Raw genomic sequence first — 12,312 nt, forward strand, 5'->3', positions numbered from 1 at the left:
GGGAAATCACATTTAGACTCGCGTGAGGAAAAATGACCATAATCAACTCTAAAGTATCGACTCTTCTTCAGACGAGTCCCTAGAGGGAAAACTCACTGTTCAACATGAGACCGGAGGAATCCCAGCAATAAGAGATAAAGACAAAGATGAAGATGAGGGAATTGGTGTGGAAGGTTAAGGGTTTGGTTGGAGGTGTGTTCAGAGAGATGCATTTACAGTCAGATGAATGCAGTGCATATATAACCACACGCATAACTTGAGTTAACAATCTACTGTATTGTTCTTACAATGGATATTTACAGTTAGCAGAAAAGATGGTAGATGATTTTTACTAAGCTATACACTATATATAATGTACCTCTCCATACATTTCTGCATAACCTCAAATACATTTCTGGTACATGTCACTGCATCTTTAGGTTGAAGTGTCCACTAGAGGCGCTAGTTTTTACTTTGTTTTGATGCGTGTTCATTTAAGATTACAAGCCAGATACTGAACATTATTAGCATATATTCTTCAGTTCAGTTTGTGTGACTATGGATGATAAACGTCTGATGTCATTACTGTAACGGTGCATTCACACAGGACGTAAGTGTTAACGCTTCTCGTTTACTTTGTTTGGGTGATGTCATGCTTGCCGAATTGTGGATCTATAGGTTTTGCGTCACTGCAGTTGCTCGCGGCAGAAGTTGAATATTTCTTAACTTTTAAAGTGCCAACGAGTACATCAGCCAATCAGATCGCCTTATGCAAATATCCTAGTGCTGAGCCAGCCAATTATGTTTATGCAAGACATTGGCTGTTGGCCACACTTCATTCAAGCGTTAACACTGATGCCCCGTGTGAATGCACCGTAAGGATTGAACGTGTTTGGCCAAGGTATGTCAAGAACTTGTTGTTTAAAGGAAGAATAGTGGTGACTAGCAAATAGGACAGTAATGAATGATCAAAATACATCCGTGTTTTAATCGGCTGTCTTTTATTAAAATGAAATCGCAAGGACATCATAAGTTGCTTAGGCTTGCCACGCATATGACTGTAAATAAGTACCAAACAGCACAAAATCTATTTAACAAAGATGAGCAGGTTTTAATTTGTGTTTAAAAATCCCACAACAAAGCACCTCTAGTGGACTTTTTTATTGAAATATGTATTTTAGGTTATTCAGAAATGTAGGCGAGTGAGTCTGGGTTGTACTAAATGTAAACAGACACTGACATTTTTGTTATAGATTGTGATCTAAAGATCATGTGCTGATGTTTTTAGAAGTACACAGAGCAGAGATCAGTCCAACACCAATACCAAGTCATTGTCAGCTTATGATTTAAACTAGATCTAACACAAGAACTACAGGCCTTTTTCAGCTATTTTCACAAATGCGACATAAGAGAAAGAATGCGATCAGAGCGATATCCTGAAGCTTGCTTACTTTAATTTTCTTTATCTGACAAGAGCAAATAAATAAATGCACATATCCACTATGACCCATGCTATCTAAAAACTGGAACAAAAATATGTCTAAGAATACATATACAATTATTAAACCATTTTATATCACATTAATTATCCTACAGTATATCACCCACCCAAAGTCAGTGAATGAAAGTTTACATTAGACTCCATATGCACTGAACTTCAAGAAAGACTTGCTGTGAAACAACTTTAATTATTTTAGCATAGCAGCATCACTGAACATTCTTCTCTGACACTGAAAGCATGTAGAGCACCAAACCACCAGCACCACATAAAACACAAAGACCTTTTTACTCGGACACTAGAGGATTTGTGCACCTGTGCAAATAATTCTGTACCCACCCTTAAAAAGCATTTAAAGTTACTCACCAGAAACTTCCAGTCTGATTGGAGCGAGCGTCTGCAGTGAGGATGTTGCGTTTCAGATGAGATGAGCTTCTGTTGTCATCTTCAGAAAGCTGCATGAATGTCTGCGTTTACAAATTCACTCGAGCTCGTCCAGCAGCATCTTCAGTCCATCTCACCTTCACTGCTTCTCTTCATTCACTGTCACTCTCATCCTGTCACTCGACCGTGATCAATGCTGCGGTTTGTGTGTTCTCCATATGTCTCTCTCTCTCTCTCTCTCTCTCTCTCTCTCTCTCTCTCTCTCTCTCTTTCACTCTCGCTCTCTCTCGACCTCAGCTCAAGAACGTCAACTCTGCTGTGTGTGTGTGTGTGTGTGTGTGTGTGTGTGTGTGTGTGTGTGTGTGTGTGTGTGAGAGAGAGAGAGAGAGAGAGAGAGAGAGAGAGAGAGGAGACAGCCAATAGAAGAGAGAGGGAGTGAATAGAGTAAGAGCACACGTCGAGCCAACAGCAGCGAATAAACACAAGGGTTGGACTCTTCTGTATTCATCTCTCTCTCCTCCTCCTCTGTTTCAGCTTAAAGGAACAGTTCACATAAAATGGAAAAATCCTGTCATTATTTACTCACCCTCATGTCATTTCAGTGCTTTTGTTTTCTATGAGGATCACATTTATGAAGAACCTTTATTCACTTCTTTATATTTAATGGCAATACAAACCACATCTGTCAATCACAAAGTGACAAAAAGCCCCAAATTCAAGTAAGTAAACCTCTCAAAACATCAATCTCCTCTGCAGAGGTCAAATCAGATATGATGGCTTAAGATACTGACCTTTTGTTCTTGAGACACGGATGATCCAACAGGGTTTTATATAACTGACATCTAACCTGCGTCGTGATGTTTTCTGCATTTTTTTTACTTTGATACTCTGTGAACTTTTGTATAAATAAATACAGAAGCATAAAGACTCTTTGAAACATCACTGTTATGGGGTCGTGTTCACCAAAGAGTCTAAATGTGTCTGGAACGTCACATTGAAGACGACAACTGTGAGCGCTTGTCAGCGTTTCTTTAGCTGAGCGCTTTGGTTGATATGATTCTTATGTTCTGTTTATCAATCGTTGTATGATGTGCCGGTTGGTTGTTGTACTATTTGTTCCGCCCCTCCTCCGCTGTGATTGGATGGCTGACTGTAAAGTGACATTAAAGGGGGTCGCACACCGGACGCGCAGCTCAACGCCGCGCTGCGCCGCCTAGGATAACTGGGAGGTATCATACACCGGAAGTCCACATTAAATAGTGCAAGCTTAGTCAGATAGCGTCTACTTCAAAATGCTAAATATACATTAGCAGCCAATGTTCATCGTTAATGATTTGGGACAAATATGATGTTATTTAATGTTAAACAATGTGAAATACGCGACAGGTATTAGAGCACCTTCCTGAGTCGTTGCTGGGCGCCGCGGACAGGCGCCACCTGTCGGTGCCAGTGTGTGTATACACATAGAAAACAATGTGTTAGATTTTTATAGAACGGCCCTGAGCTGCCCATCCGGTGTTTGACCCCCCTGATGAGCTGAAAAAATTTTGCACTTGCCGGGAAAAAATGCTGAGCATTGGCGCTCAGCGCAGACAGAACTGCCAGCTGCTGGCGTTTTTAAAAAGCGTGGCACTTCCATTGGAATCAATTAAAAACATATGCCGGCCCCAGGCATAAACGCCTTGGTGTGCACACTCGCAGTGGCTAATTCATACTGATCCACCAAAAATTAAACTTTGCACAGAGGAACATGAAGACGGTGAGAAAATATTAGAACATTCATTCTTAGGTGAAGTGTAATTTTAAAGCCAAGTACATCATCTGTGTGCGTGTGTGTGTGTGTGTCCATTTAATTAAAAGACAGAGTGCCAGAACTCCACATGAGACACATAAGAGAGACGCTAAATATGAGGAGGAGAAGAAGAGAAGAGGAGGAGAGGGGTCATGAACAGAAGAGAGAGAGAGAGAGAGAGAGAGAGAGAGAGCAGGAATGAGAGGAGCAGGTGGAGGAGATGAAGGGTAAATGAAGGGCTTTAAGGCTTTGAGGGAAGATGCTGTGGTACATTTCTAAGAGGAGATGTGAAATATTCCTGTTTTAACCAGATGAGGGCACATGACTAAACTGGTTAAAGAGTAAAAGAGTTAAAGAGTAGGCTGCTCAAAATAAAAATCTACTTAACATTTACTCATCTTCATGTTGTTCTGTATGATGTTATAATGAAACACAAAAGAAATGTTTTCAGGAATGTTTGTTTTTTCATTTACATACAATAGAAGTAAATGAGGACAGACATTATCAAGCTTCAAATAGACAAAAACATTCAAGTCATGTTAATTTTTTTATGAACTGTAACTTAAATTTAAATTGCTCTACTTCCTCCCAGCATTTCAATGTTTTGCTCATCCCTATGTCAAATGCATAATGACATTACTTTTTAAAATCCATTTCTGTGATATCAGCAACTTCAGATAAAACTGACATGAAAAAATCTATAAATCTATAAATCTATAAATCTATAAATGCTTTTATTGATTTAACTTCATGAAAGTTGCACTAATATTTTTTTTTACTTTAATATTGTGTGGTAACCGTTTTATAAAAGCAATAAGGTACTCGAGGCAAGTGCTGTATCGTGAATAAGTAACGGCTGAACGGGTTGCAGGCACTCCGCTTCGCGTCGTGCCTAACAACGCCCTTCAGCCGTTACTTATTCACGATACAGCACAGCCTCTCGTACCTTATTGCTTAAATAAAACATTACTTTCCATAACTTGCGTCATCGTTTACTTTGGGATTTGTACCTTTTGCATATCATTAACATCTAGGCTACTAATACACACCAAATGAAAATGTAAAATAGTGAATCAGACCATAGGTGCTCTTATGCCAGTGCCATTGATTTGTCTGAAAATACACACAAGTAACATCTTTTTCTAAAGCATGTTTATAAAAGTTGCTTAAACTTTCTGGCTTTAGCTAAGCCTTGTCTGCGAAATTGGGCCTAAAAGGATTAGTAGCCTAATCTACCACTAGTATGTATCCAATAAACTGTATGATTGTTTACTTGTACCTTTAATCATAAAGTATATTTACATCAAATTGATCAGTTTTAAACTTTGACTTCAGTATTCTCTCAGTGAAATATTCACTTTTATTCAATGAGTACTTCATACATTGCTGACATAAAATATTATTCAAAACAAAGCATCTTAATATTCTGAAGTGTAAAAATAATTCCTTAAATGGTCTGATGATAATGATATAGTTTACAGTCAAAGAAGCATCTTTCATTTCCATTCATAAATCACGCTGAAAGCTTTTCCTCTGCTGGAGAAAAGAATCCCAAACACAGATAGAGGTCAAACAATCAATCAATCATTTCACAACACTGTGTATCTGTGTGTCATTGTGCGTGTGCGTGTGTGTGTGTGTGTGTGTGTGTGTGTGTGTGTGTGTGTGTGTGTGTGTGTGTGTGTGTGTGTGTGTGTGTGTGTGTGTGTGTGTGTGTGTGTGTGTGTGTGTGTGTGTGTGTGTCTGTGTGTCTCTGAGCTCTGTATCAATGGATCACATCTGGACTCTAAATATGATGGATGAATAAACAGGTCCACACATCCATGATCCTGCATTTCTACTTCATTTCACATAAAGACCAAAGGTTATTTCAATTAAAGGGCTGTGGTGGCTTTAAAAGTAACCAAAAATCTTTTTTGCAGTTTTGAAATAAAGGTATTTAATGTTGCAAATCTTAAATTACAATGCAAAGCCCCATTGATTAAAACTAAGGCTGTGTCTGAAACCGCTTACTTTCGTATTACATAGTTGAAAAGCAGTAGGCGATGCGAGTAGTATGTCCAAAAAGTACCCGGATGACCTACTACTTCCGACAAGATCACGAAGGGTTTATTCGATGGACACTTTGCTATCCTGTGAGGAGTTATCCAATGAAGAAAAAGGAGAGGTATTCTTTTATTAAAAAAATGTCCAAAAGCGCTCTATTAAAATGCAAATGATAGGCTTATGACATCACACATCTGCAGTACTGTATAGTGCAATAGCTCCTGTACAACCACACACACTGATATGTTAACGTTTGTCAGTCATAGAGGACGCTTGGGTCTTAAAGTCGCCATGAAACAGAAGAAGCGATTGTCTTGTTTTCATCCATGTTGACGTATATCCAAGTGAAACGGCTTCTAAAATTTAAATTGGAAGGGCTGGACTTGAATTCATCAACTGAGAACTGATCGGATCGTTTAAAGTTGAGTCATGTTGCTGATGGCTGTGATCTTCTCCTGGACCACCTGCCGTACCATATGACCGGAAGTAAAGAGAGATTTTTCGAAAAGGGGAGGAGTTTGCATTTTTTTGATTAAAGATTATAAGGGCATATTATTTTTTTTTTAATAATGAAGCTCAAAGGTAAATCATTTGTAAAAAAAAACACACCAAAATATTCCCCCAAAAAAATACAGTTTTCCATATCAATTATTCAGTTATATCAATTATATATCAATAATTTCTACTTTAAACCAAAATTAAAATTATTATTAATTTAATGAGAATTCGGGGAGTAATGTTACAGTTATACTGATGATAATGGATGTCTTATTCCTTCAGTTTTGTGTTGTTTTCAGCAGGTTATGTGACATTCAGCCTATTTTCAGTACTGTTATATGTGTGCGTGTGCTTTCACACTCCTGCTGATGGTTATAGGTGTGAACACATGCTTTGAAAACAGGTAATGTGTTCTGACACCACAAACAAAGAAAAGTTATACGCACACACAGATTTCTCCTCTTCTAGACATGATTTCTAAATAAATGCAGCAGGCTTTATAAAGTACACCATTAGACATCTCGCACTATAAAGACAGATTAGTCAGCTGTAAGGCTCATATATTCACATCATAAAACAATTTTCAGATAGCTTTTGTCATAATACACTGTACATAAAACAAAAGTCATGAACATTACAAACCTGTAGTCATCACATCAGATGTCATGGTGCGTTTAAGTCCTCGCAGGTAGTTTGAATCAGATAAACAGGCTGGTAAGTCGTATTTATGACATCAGGTCGTTCTTTCATCGATGAAAGATGGAGGAGTGCCTTCCTTTAATGAATTACATGGAAATGCAGAAAAGTTTGTACGGCAAAGTTCACATAACACACACTGTATCTGCTCATCTCATGTTAATCTGGAGTATCTATAGAGGAGTATTACATCCTTCATATCTCTGAAGAGTCTTTAGTTTTATCAGATTTATACAGACAGATCAGCTCGTGATTGTTTCTGTAAAAGCACAGAGAGGCATTCAGCAGGAAGACACACAAAAAACATCCCGCTATCTCTGGATAACACTACACGTTTGTGTCATTTACATTATGTGCACTTACAACACATATTGCAAAAAAAACACAGAAGCAGTTGTCACAGGTCAGAGCGGACCACCAATGTCGTGAGTCTCGCCCCTCCCTAGTTTCCACCTCGAGGAGGTCCCAAGAACGCCCCAATGACCAGACACACAAGGAGAGTAAGTAAATTAAAACAATCCTTATTTAAATTAATTAAAAATGTAAGTAGGGAAGGGGATCTAAAATCAAGCTCTCAGGGCCGGAGAGCGTCAGTTCTGAGTCACTTCTGACTCCGTCACAGGGACTCACAGGTGGGCCTTCCGATCTCTTCTTTGATTCCCACACGTGACCTCAAACAGAATATTCACAACTTTGTCTTTGTTGATGTTTTTCAGGAGAACTGCCAGTGGAGCCTTCCACACTCCCTTTTCCTGGAAATGAAGAAATGAAGATCGTGAGTTACACTGATAGATAGATGGAGTGAGTACCTTGGGCTGGTGGCCACGACGTATAGGGGAGGACCCTTGACTCGAGGCGTGAATGTCTGGCTGGTATGCAGGTGTATTCCTGGGCTCAATACTGGAGGCGCCTAGAGGGTACACAGGTAAGTATATGAAGAGCAACTGGGCCAAGTATGATGGCGTGCCGGTAAGTATACAGGTAGGTGCTTGAATTCTTGACTTTCGTCGTACGGCGAGTATGCAAAGCGAATACACTGGATCTTGACTTTGGACGTACAGGTGAGTATACAGGGAGGTACACTAGCTCTTGGCTTTAGGCGTACAGGTAAGTACACAGGGCGGTACACTGGACCTTGACTTTGGGCATACAGGTGCATACACAGGCAGCACACTAAATCCTAACTTTGGGTGTACAGGTGAGTATACAGAAAGGCACACTGGGTCTTGACCTTGGGCATACAGGTGAGTATACGGGGACAATGCACTGGCTCTTAGCTTTGGGCGTACAAGTGAGGATACAGAGAGGCACACTGGGTCTTGACCTTGGGGATACAGGTGAGTATACGGGGACAATGCACTGGCTCTTAGCTTTAGGCGTACAGGAGGTTCCACAAAACGTATGGCTGGAAATGGGTACAACTTACAGACCCTTAGAGAGATGGACGGCAGGCTTTAGCCCTTCAAAGCTTGGGGGACTGGAGAAGACGTATTTGCCACGATACTTGTAGCCTTCCTTGCCAGGACAGACTTCTCAGAAAAGGCACTCAGGTAATCATACACAGAGACGACACAGCTAGTTTTCCATGCAGCAGCTAATACTTCCCTCCTTGTTGCCGTTGCCTCGCCACCACCAGGTGGGGAAAAGGGATCAGGAGTCACAAGCGGGCGTGTATAGAAAAAGTGGTCTTCCACCAACACCAGTACACGTTCTCTAGTACAGGGTTTCCTTCCTGGCCTAGGGAGTGATTGCTGACAACATGGACACAACATAAAACTGCAATTTTCAGGTGTACACAAGTCAAAGAAAAAGACTCACCCACTGCACTCCACACTCTCACAGTGAATTAGGGTCAGCACACCATGTTGTACCGGGGATTCGTCCTGAATAATTGAAGTAACTTATGCAGCGGATGGCTAGATGAAAGCATCACAGCCATGACAATGCAACATACTCCCTCCTTTCTTTAGCTGGTTCCGGCTCGCCCACCAATCCTTTCCACGGTGGGGCCGCTTACACACTGATCACAACTCACAAGAAGCACACTGATATTTAACACTTGCGAGGTAAACACTGACACAACGACAATTCAGCGCACTCACAGTTCTGTTGATACTAGATCTTCTCCTCTTCTTTCCAGATATCTGATGTAGACACACCCGACAGTACAACACTCCTTGTTCCTATCTCCTTTCACTGTATTTCCGGTGACTCTTGAATGTTTACGATCTTTTCCAAGTAAGTAACACATGTCAACGCAACACTTCAGTGAAGATAGTTTTGATAATCAGCTCTGTGTATGTTCACGCCCAGTCCTCAGTTTCACTTCGCCCAGACAGTCCACAATATCCACAATACATACGTCTCTCCAATCACCTCAACCGCTCCATCTCACCCGCAGCATCTGCTGGAATAAACTTGCTCTTCCTGTTCTTCTGACGCCTTATTTATATGCCTTCTCTTCCTTGAATCGCCCAATCACCGATCGCCACACTCATCTGCACACCTGTCGCCAATAAAACCCAAATTTGGGTTGCCCGGAGTTACCAGAAGTGACTGGTGTTTCATGGACAGTTGTCCGGGCGGAACTAATTTCCACCACTTCCGCCATTCAAAAGTCACTCCGTGACACAGTTTTACTTACCGCCTGTGACTCATGACCCGGTTGGGAACGCCCCATTTCAACAAAATTCAGCGTTAAACAAACACACACATAAAACTCTGCTGCTACCCCAGATAAACAAACTATAAACAAACTGGCTTACTTGGAAAGCTGAACAAGGCTTTCTTCTCCTTACATCCAAAAACACACTTCTTCTTCTTCTTTTGTGCTATTGTTGAGTTTTGTTAAAAAACAAAGCTGTCGAAAGGAACAAAGGAACAATGCTAATGAGCGTCCTCACTCTGATTGACATTTGGGGGAAGTGCCCATAAAAGGAATATGAGGTCATTGATACGTAACGGGTACTCATGTTCGAAAAAACTTTCCAAAACTTGTATGAAAAAGGAGGTGAGAGTTTGGCCAAGAAATACTTCATCATGAGCTCAACTGCTTTTTTGACACTTTGCATTTGTTTAGCATGAGGATTACAATAAGTCATGTAATAGCATTAAACTCCCCAAGCAGATCAGGCTTGTTTTGCTTTTTTATGTTTGGAATTAATTGATGAAACCACTATAAACTGTAATGTAATCAAATAGTGTCAGAATGCACAAAAATACATTAGCAAGCCTGATTTTTATGCTCAATAAGATGTGTGTGTGTGTTTCTAAAATGAAAACAACACAACAGGATTATTTCTGCTTTGGTGAGCAACAGATCTGTTGTGTTTGTATGAAGTTATTGGATGTGAAGGCAGAGAGATGCCAAGAGCTTCCAGGCTTCATCTGTCATCTGCAGAGCTTTTTATTCAGAACAATCAATTTCCTGAACAACAGGCCTGATCAATAATACGCCACTGCTGTTTATCCTCCCTCTTTATCTAAATCTCTAAAATGACAACAGAAACTTCAGCCACTTTGTCTTCATTATAACCGCACTTAACTTCCATCACAAAGTACCTCAAAGGGTTAAAGAAAATAAAGATGCAGGGAAAAATTCTTACATAAATGCTAAAATGTATTAAAATCTTGTTTTATAATATGATCATCATTAACAGATATTTACGTTAAGAATTAAAACTGCTTACATAAATGTGACACAAATCTCACATCCAGGGTGTTGCTATGCGGTTGCTAAGGTGAGTGACTGTCATCTGGTCTAGGTGTTATCATTGCTCACGTGCCCATTTTCTCTTTGCACGTGCAGATCTGATCGATCAGAAAAGTGACACGAGCCTCTCTTCAAACGGGTGCATGATTTCTGTGCTCATTGAAGCTTCGCTGACATCTGGTGAATATTCACGGAATTACATTCCCTACTGAAAAATCCAGCTGAGATCAGCATAAGCTGGTAGCTGGTTTTAGCTGGTTTAAGGTGGCAGTAGCTGGTTAGCTGGCCCTCCCAGTCTGGCAAAGCTGGTGGGTCAGCTGGTCTTCCAAACTGACCATAAAAAGTGACCAAAACACAGCTAGACCAGCTTACTACACCAGCAAAATCAGCTTATGCTGGTCTTAGCTGGATTTTTCATGTTTTTACATGAACATAAAGAGGGTGTTTGTATTAAACAGTGATCATCCCTATATGGGTTGTGAATGCTGACTTGACTTTCCTAACTGAGCAGCCAATGGTGTCGATCGTCGCATACTACTGAGGCTGTGATCAATGCCTTCAAGGCTTTATTCTTCTGTCATCATTTACTTGTCCATCTCATCCAACCCCATAACTTCAAATGCTTGAATGTTCAGTCCCGCTTGCTTTCCTCTCTGATGACAGCTACCAATCTTGTCTAACTATGGCCGTTTCTCAATGCGAAGGATGCAGCCTCCGGAGGTCGCATTTCTAGGCTGCATACGTCATCAAGACGTCTTATTTCAGAATATCAACAAAGATAAAGTTGACTATTATTCTTAGTTAATCATAAATTGATGTGATATGCTAATGACTTGCGAATGTAATGCTCAATTAACTTAAATAAACCAGGCTTGATGATGTATGCAGCTTGCACATGCGACCTCCGGATTGACAAAATTCAAGGTATGCGCATTTACAAATATGCCAGTAACATCCTTCCCTTGTTCCCGAGCCGTGGAAAGAGACCGTCCCACCTTTTCATAACACCTCTAATTGACCTCATTCCTATCTGTGGCTTGGACCTTGGGTTGTGCCAAATGGTAATACCTTGATATTTTGACAACTAATTACCATCTTAATTTACCATGGTGTTTACATTTTGTTTCAGGTTACCGTATGTACATTCGATCACAACAAAAACCTTATACTAATCATCAGTGGCGGCCAGTGACTTCTCATCCAAGGGGCGCAAATTCAACATATGTGTTTGTAGTGTTGCTCGTCATTCCAAAATATGTGTTGGTTGCGTCAAGTTAACATCTTTTATCATAAACCCTTTCAGATACTTATTTTGACAAGATGCCCGATGCACATGATGGTTCACATGATGCACCAAACACATATTTTGACATGACAAGCCACACACATGACGGCCTAAATAAATGTTGTGACAAGCTTCGCATCGTGCGTCCTCGAAAAAGAAGTCACCGGCCGCCACTGCTGATTATGAATAGAATGGATCAGTAAATAAGTTTAAAGCAACACTAAAGAGTTTTTGCTCTTTGCTCCCCCTACAGGTTAGAAGTGTAATTGTCCATTACCCACTGTCATAAATACTGAGGCATAGCTGGCTCTGATTGGATTGTAGGTCTGCCGTAAAGCAAGTTTTTGAAGTTTTCACTCGAACTACAGGACCGCGACCCGACGGTTGGAAACTTCTTTAGTGCGGTTTTGGCTGATAGAGGG

The 12,312-nt window shown here is 40.5% G+C and overlaps 1 protein-coding gene across 6 annotated transcripts in view; it reads right to left on the bottom strand.

Annotated features, from left to right (window-relative positions):
- LOC129439474 (uncharacterized) overlaps window positions 1–2,486 on the bottom strand; it is a 74,273-nt gene extending 71,787 nt beyond the window's left edge. For 2 of the 6 annotated variants that reach the window (XM_055198102.2, XM_055198101.2), the window contains exon 1: window positions 1,844–2,486. The gene's annotated coding sequence lies outside the window, so the exon portion shown is untranslated. The remainder of the gene's footprint in view (window positions 1–1,843) is intronic. The other 4 variants (XM_055198100.2, XM_055198098.2, XM_055198099.2 and 1 more) reach the window with 3 other exon arrangements.
- Between the last annotated feature and the right edge of the window lie 9,826 nt (window positions 2,487–12,312).

The sequence above is a fragment of the Misgurnus anguillicaudatus genome, chromosome 22 (assembly GCF_027580225.2).
Source record: "Misgurnus anguillicaudatus chromosome 22, ASM2758022v2, whole genome shotgun sequence".
In the NCBI taxonomy this organism is placed as follows: Eukaryota; Metazoa; Chordata; class Actinopteri; order Cypriniformes; family Cobitidae; genus Misgurnus; species Misgurnus anguillicaudatus.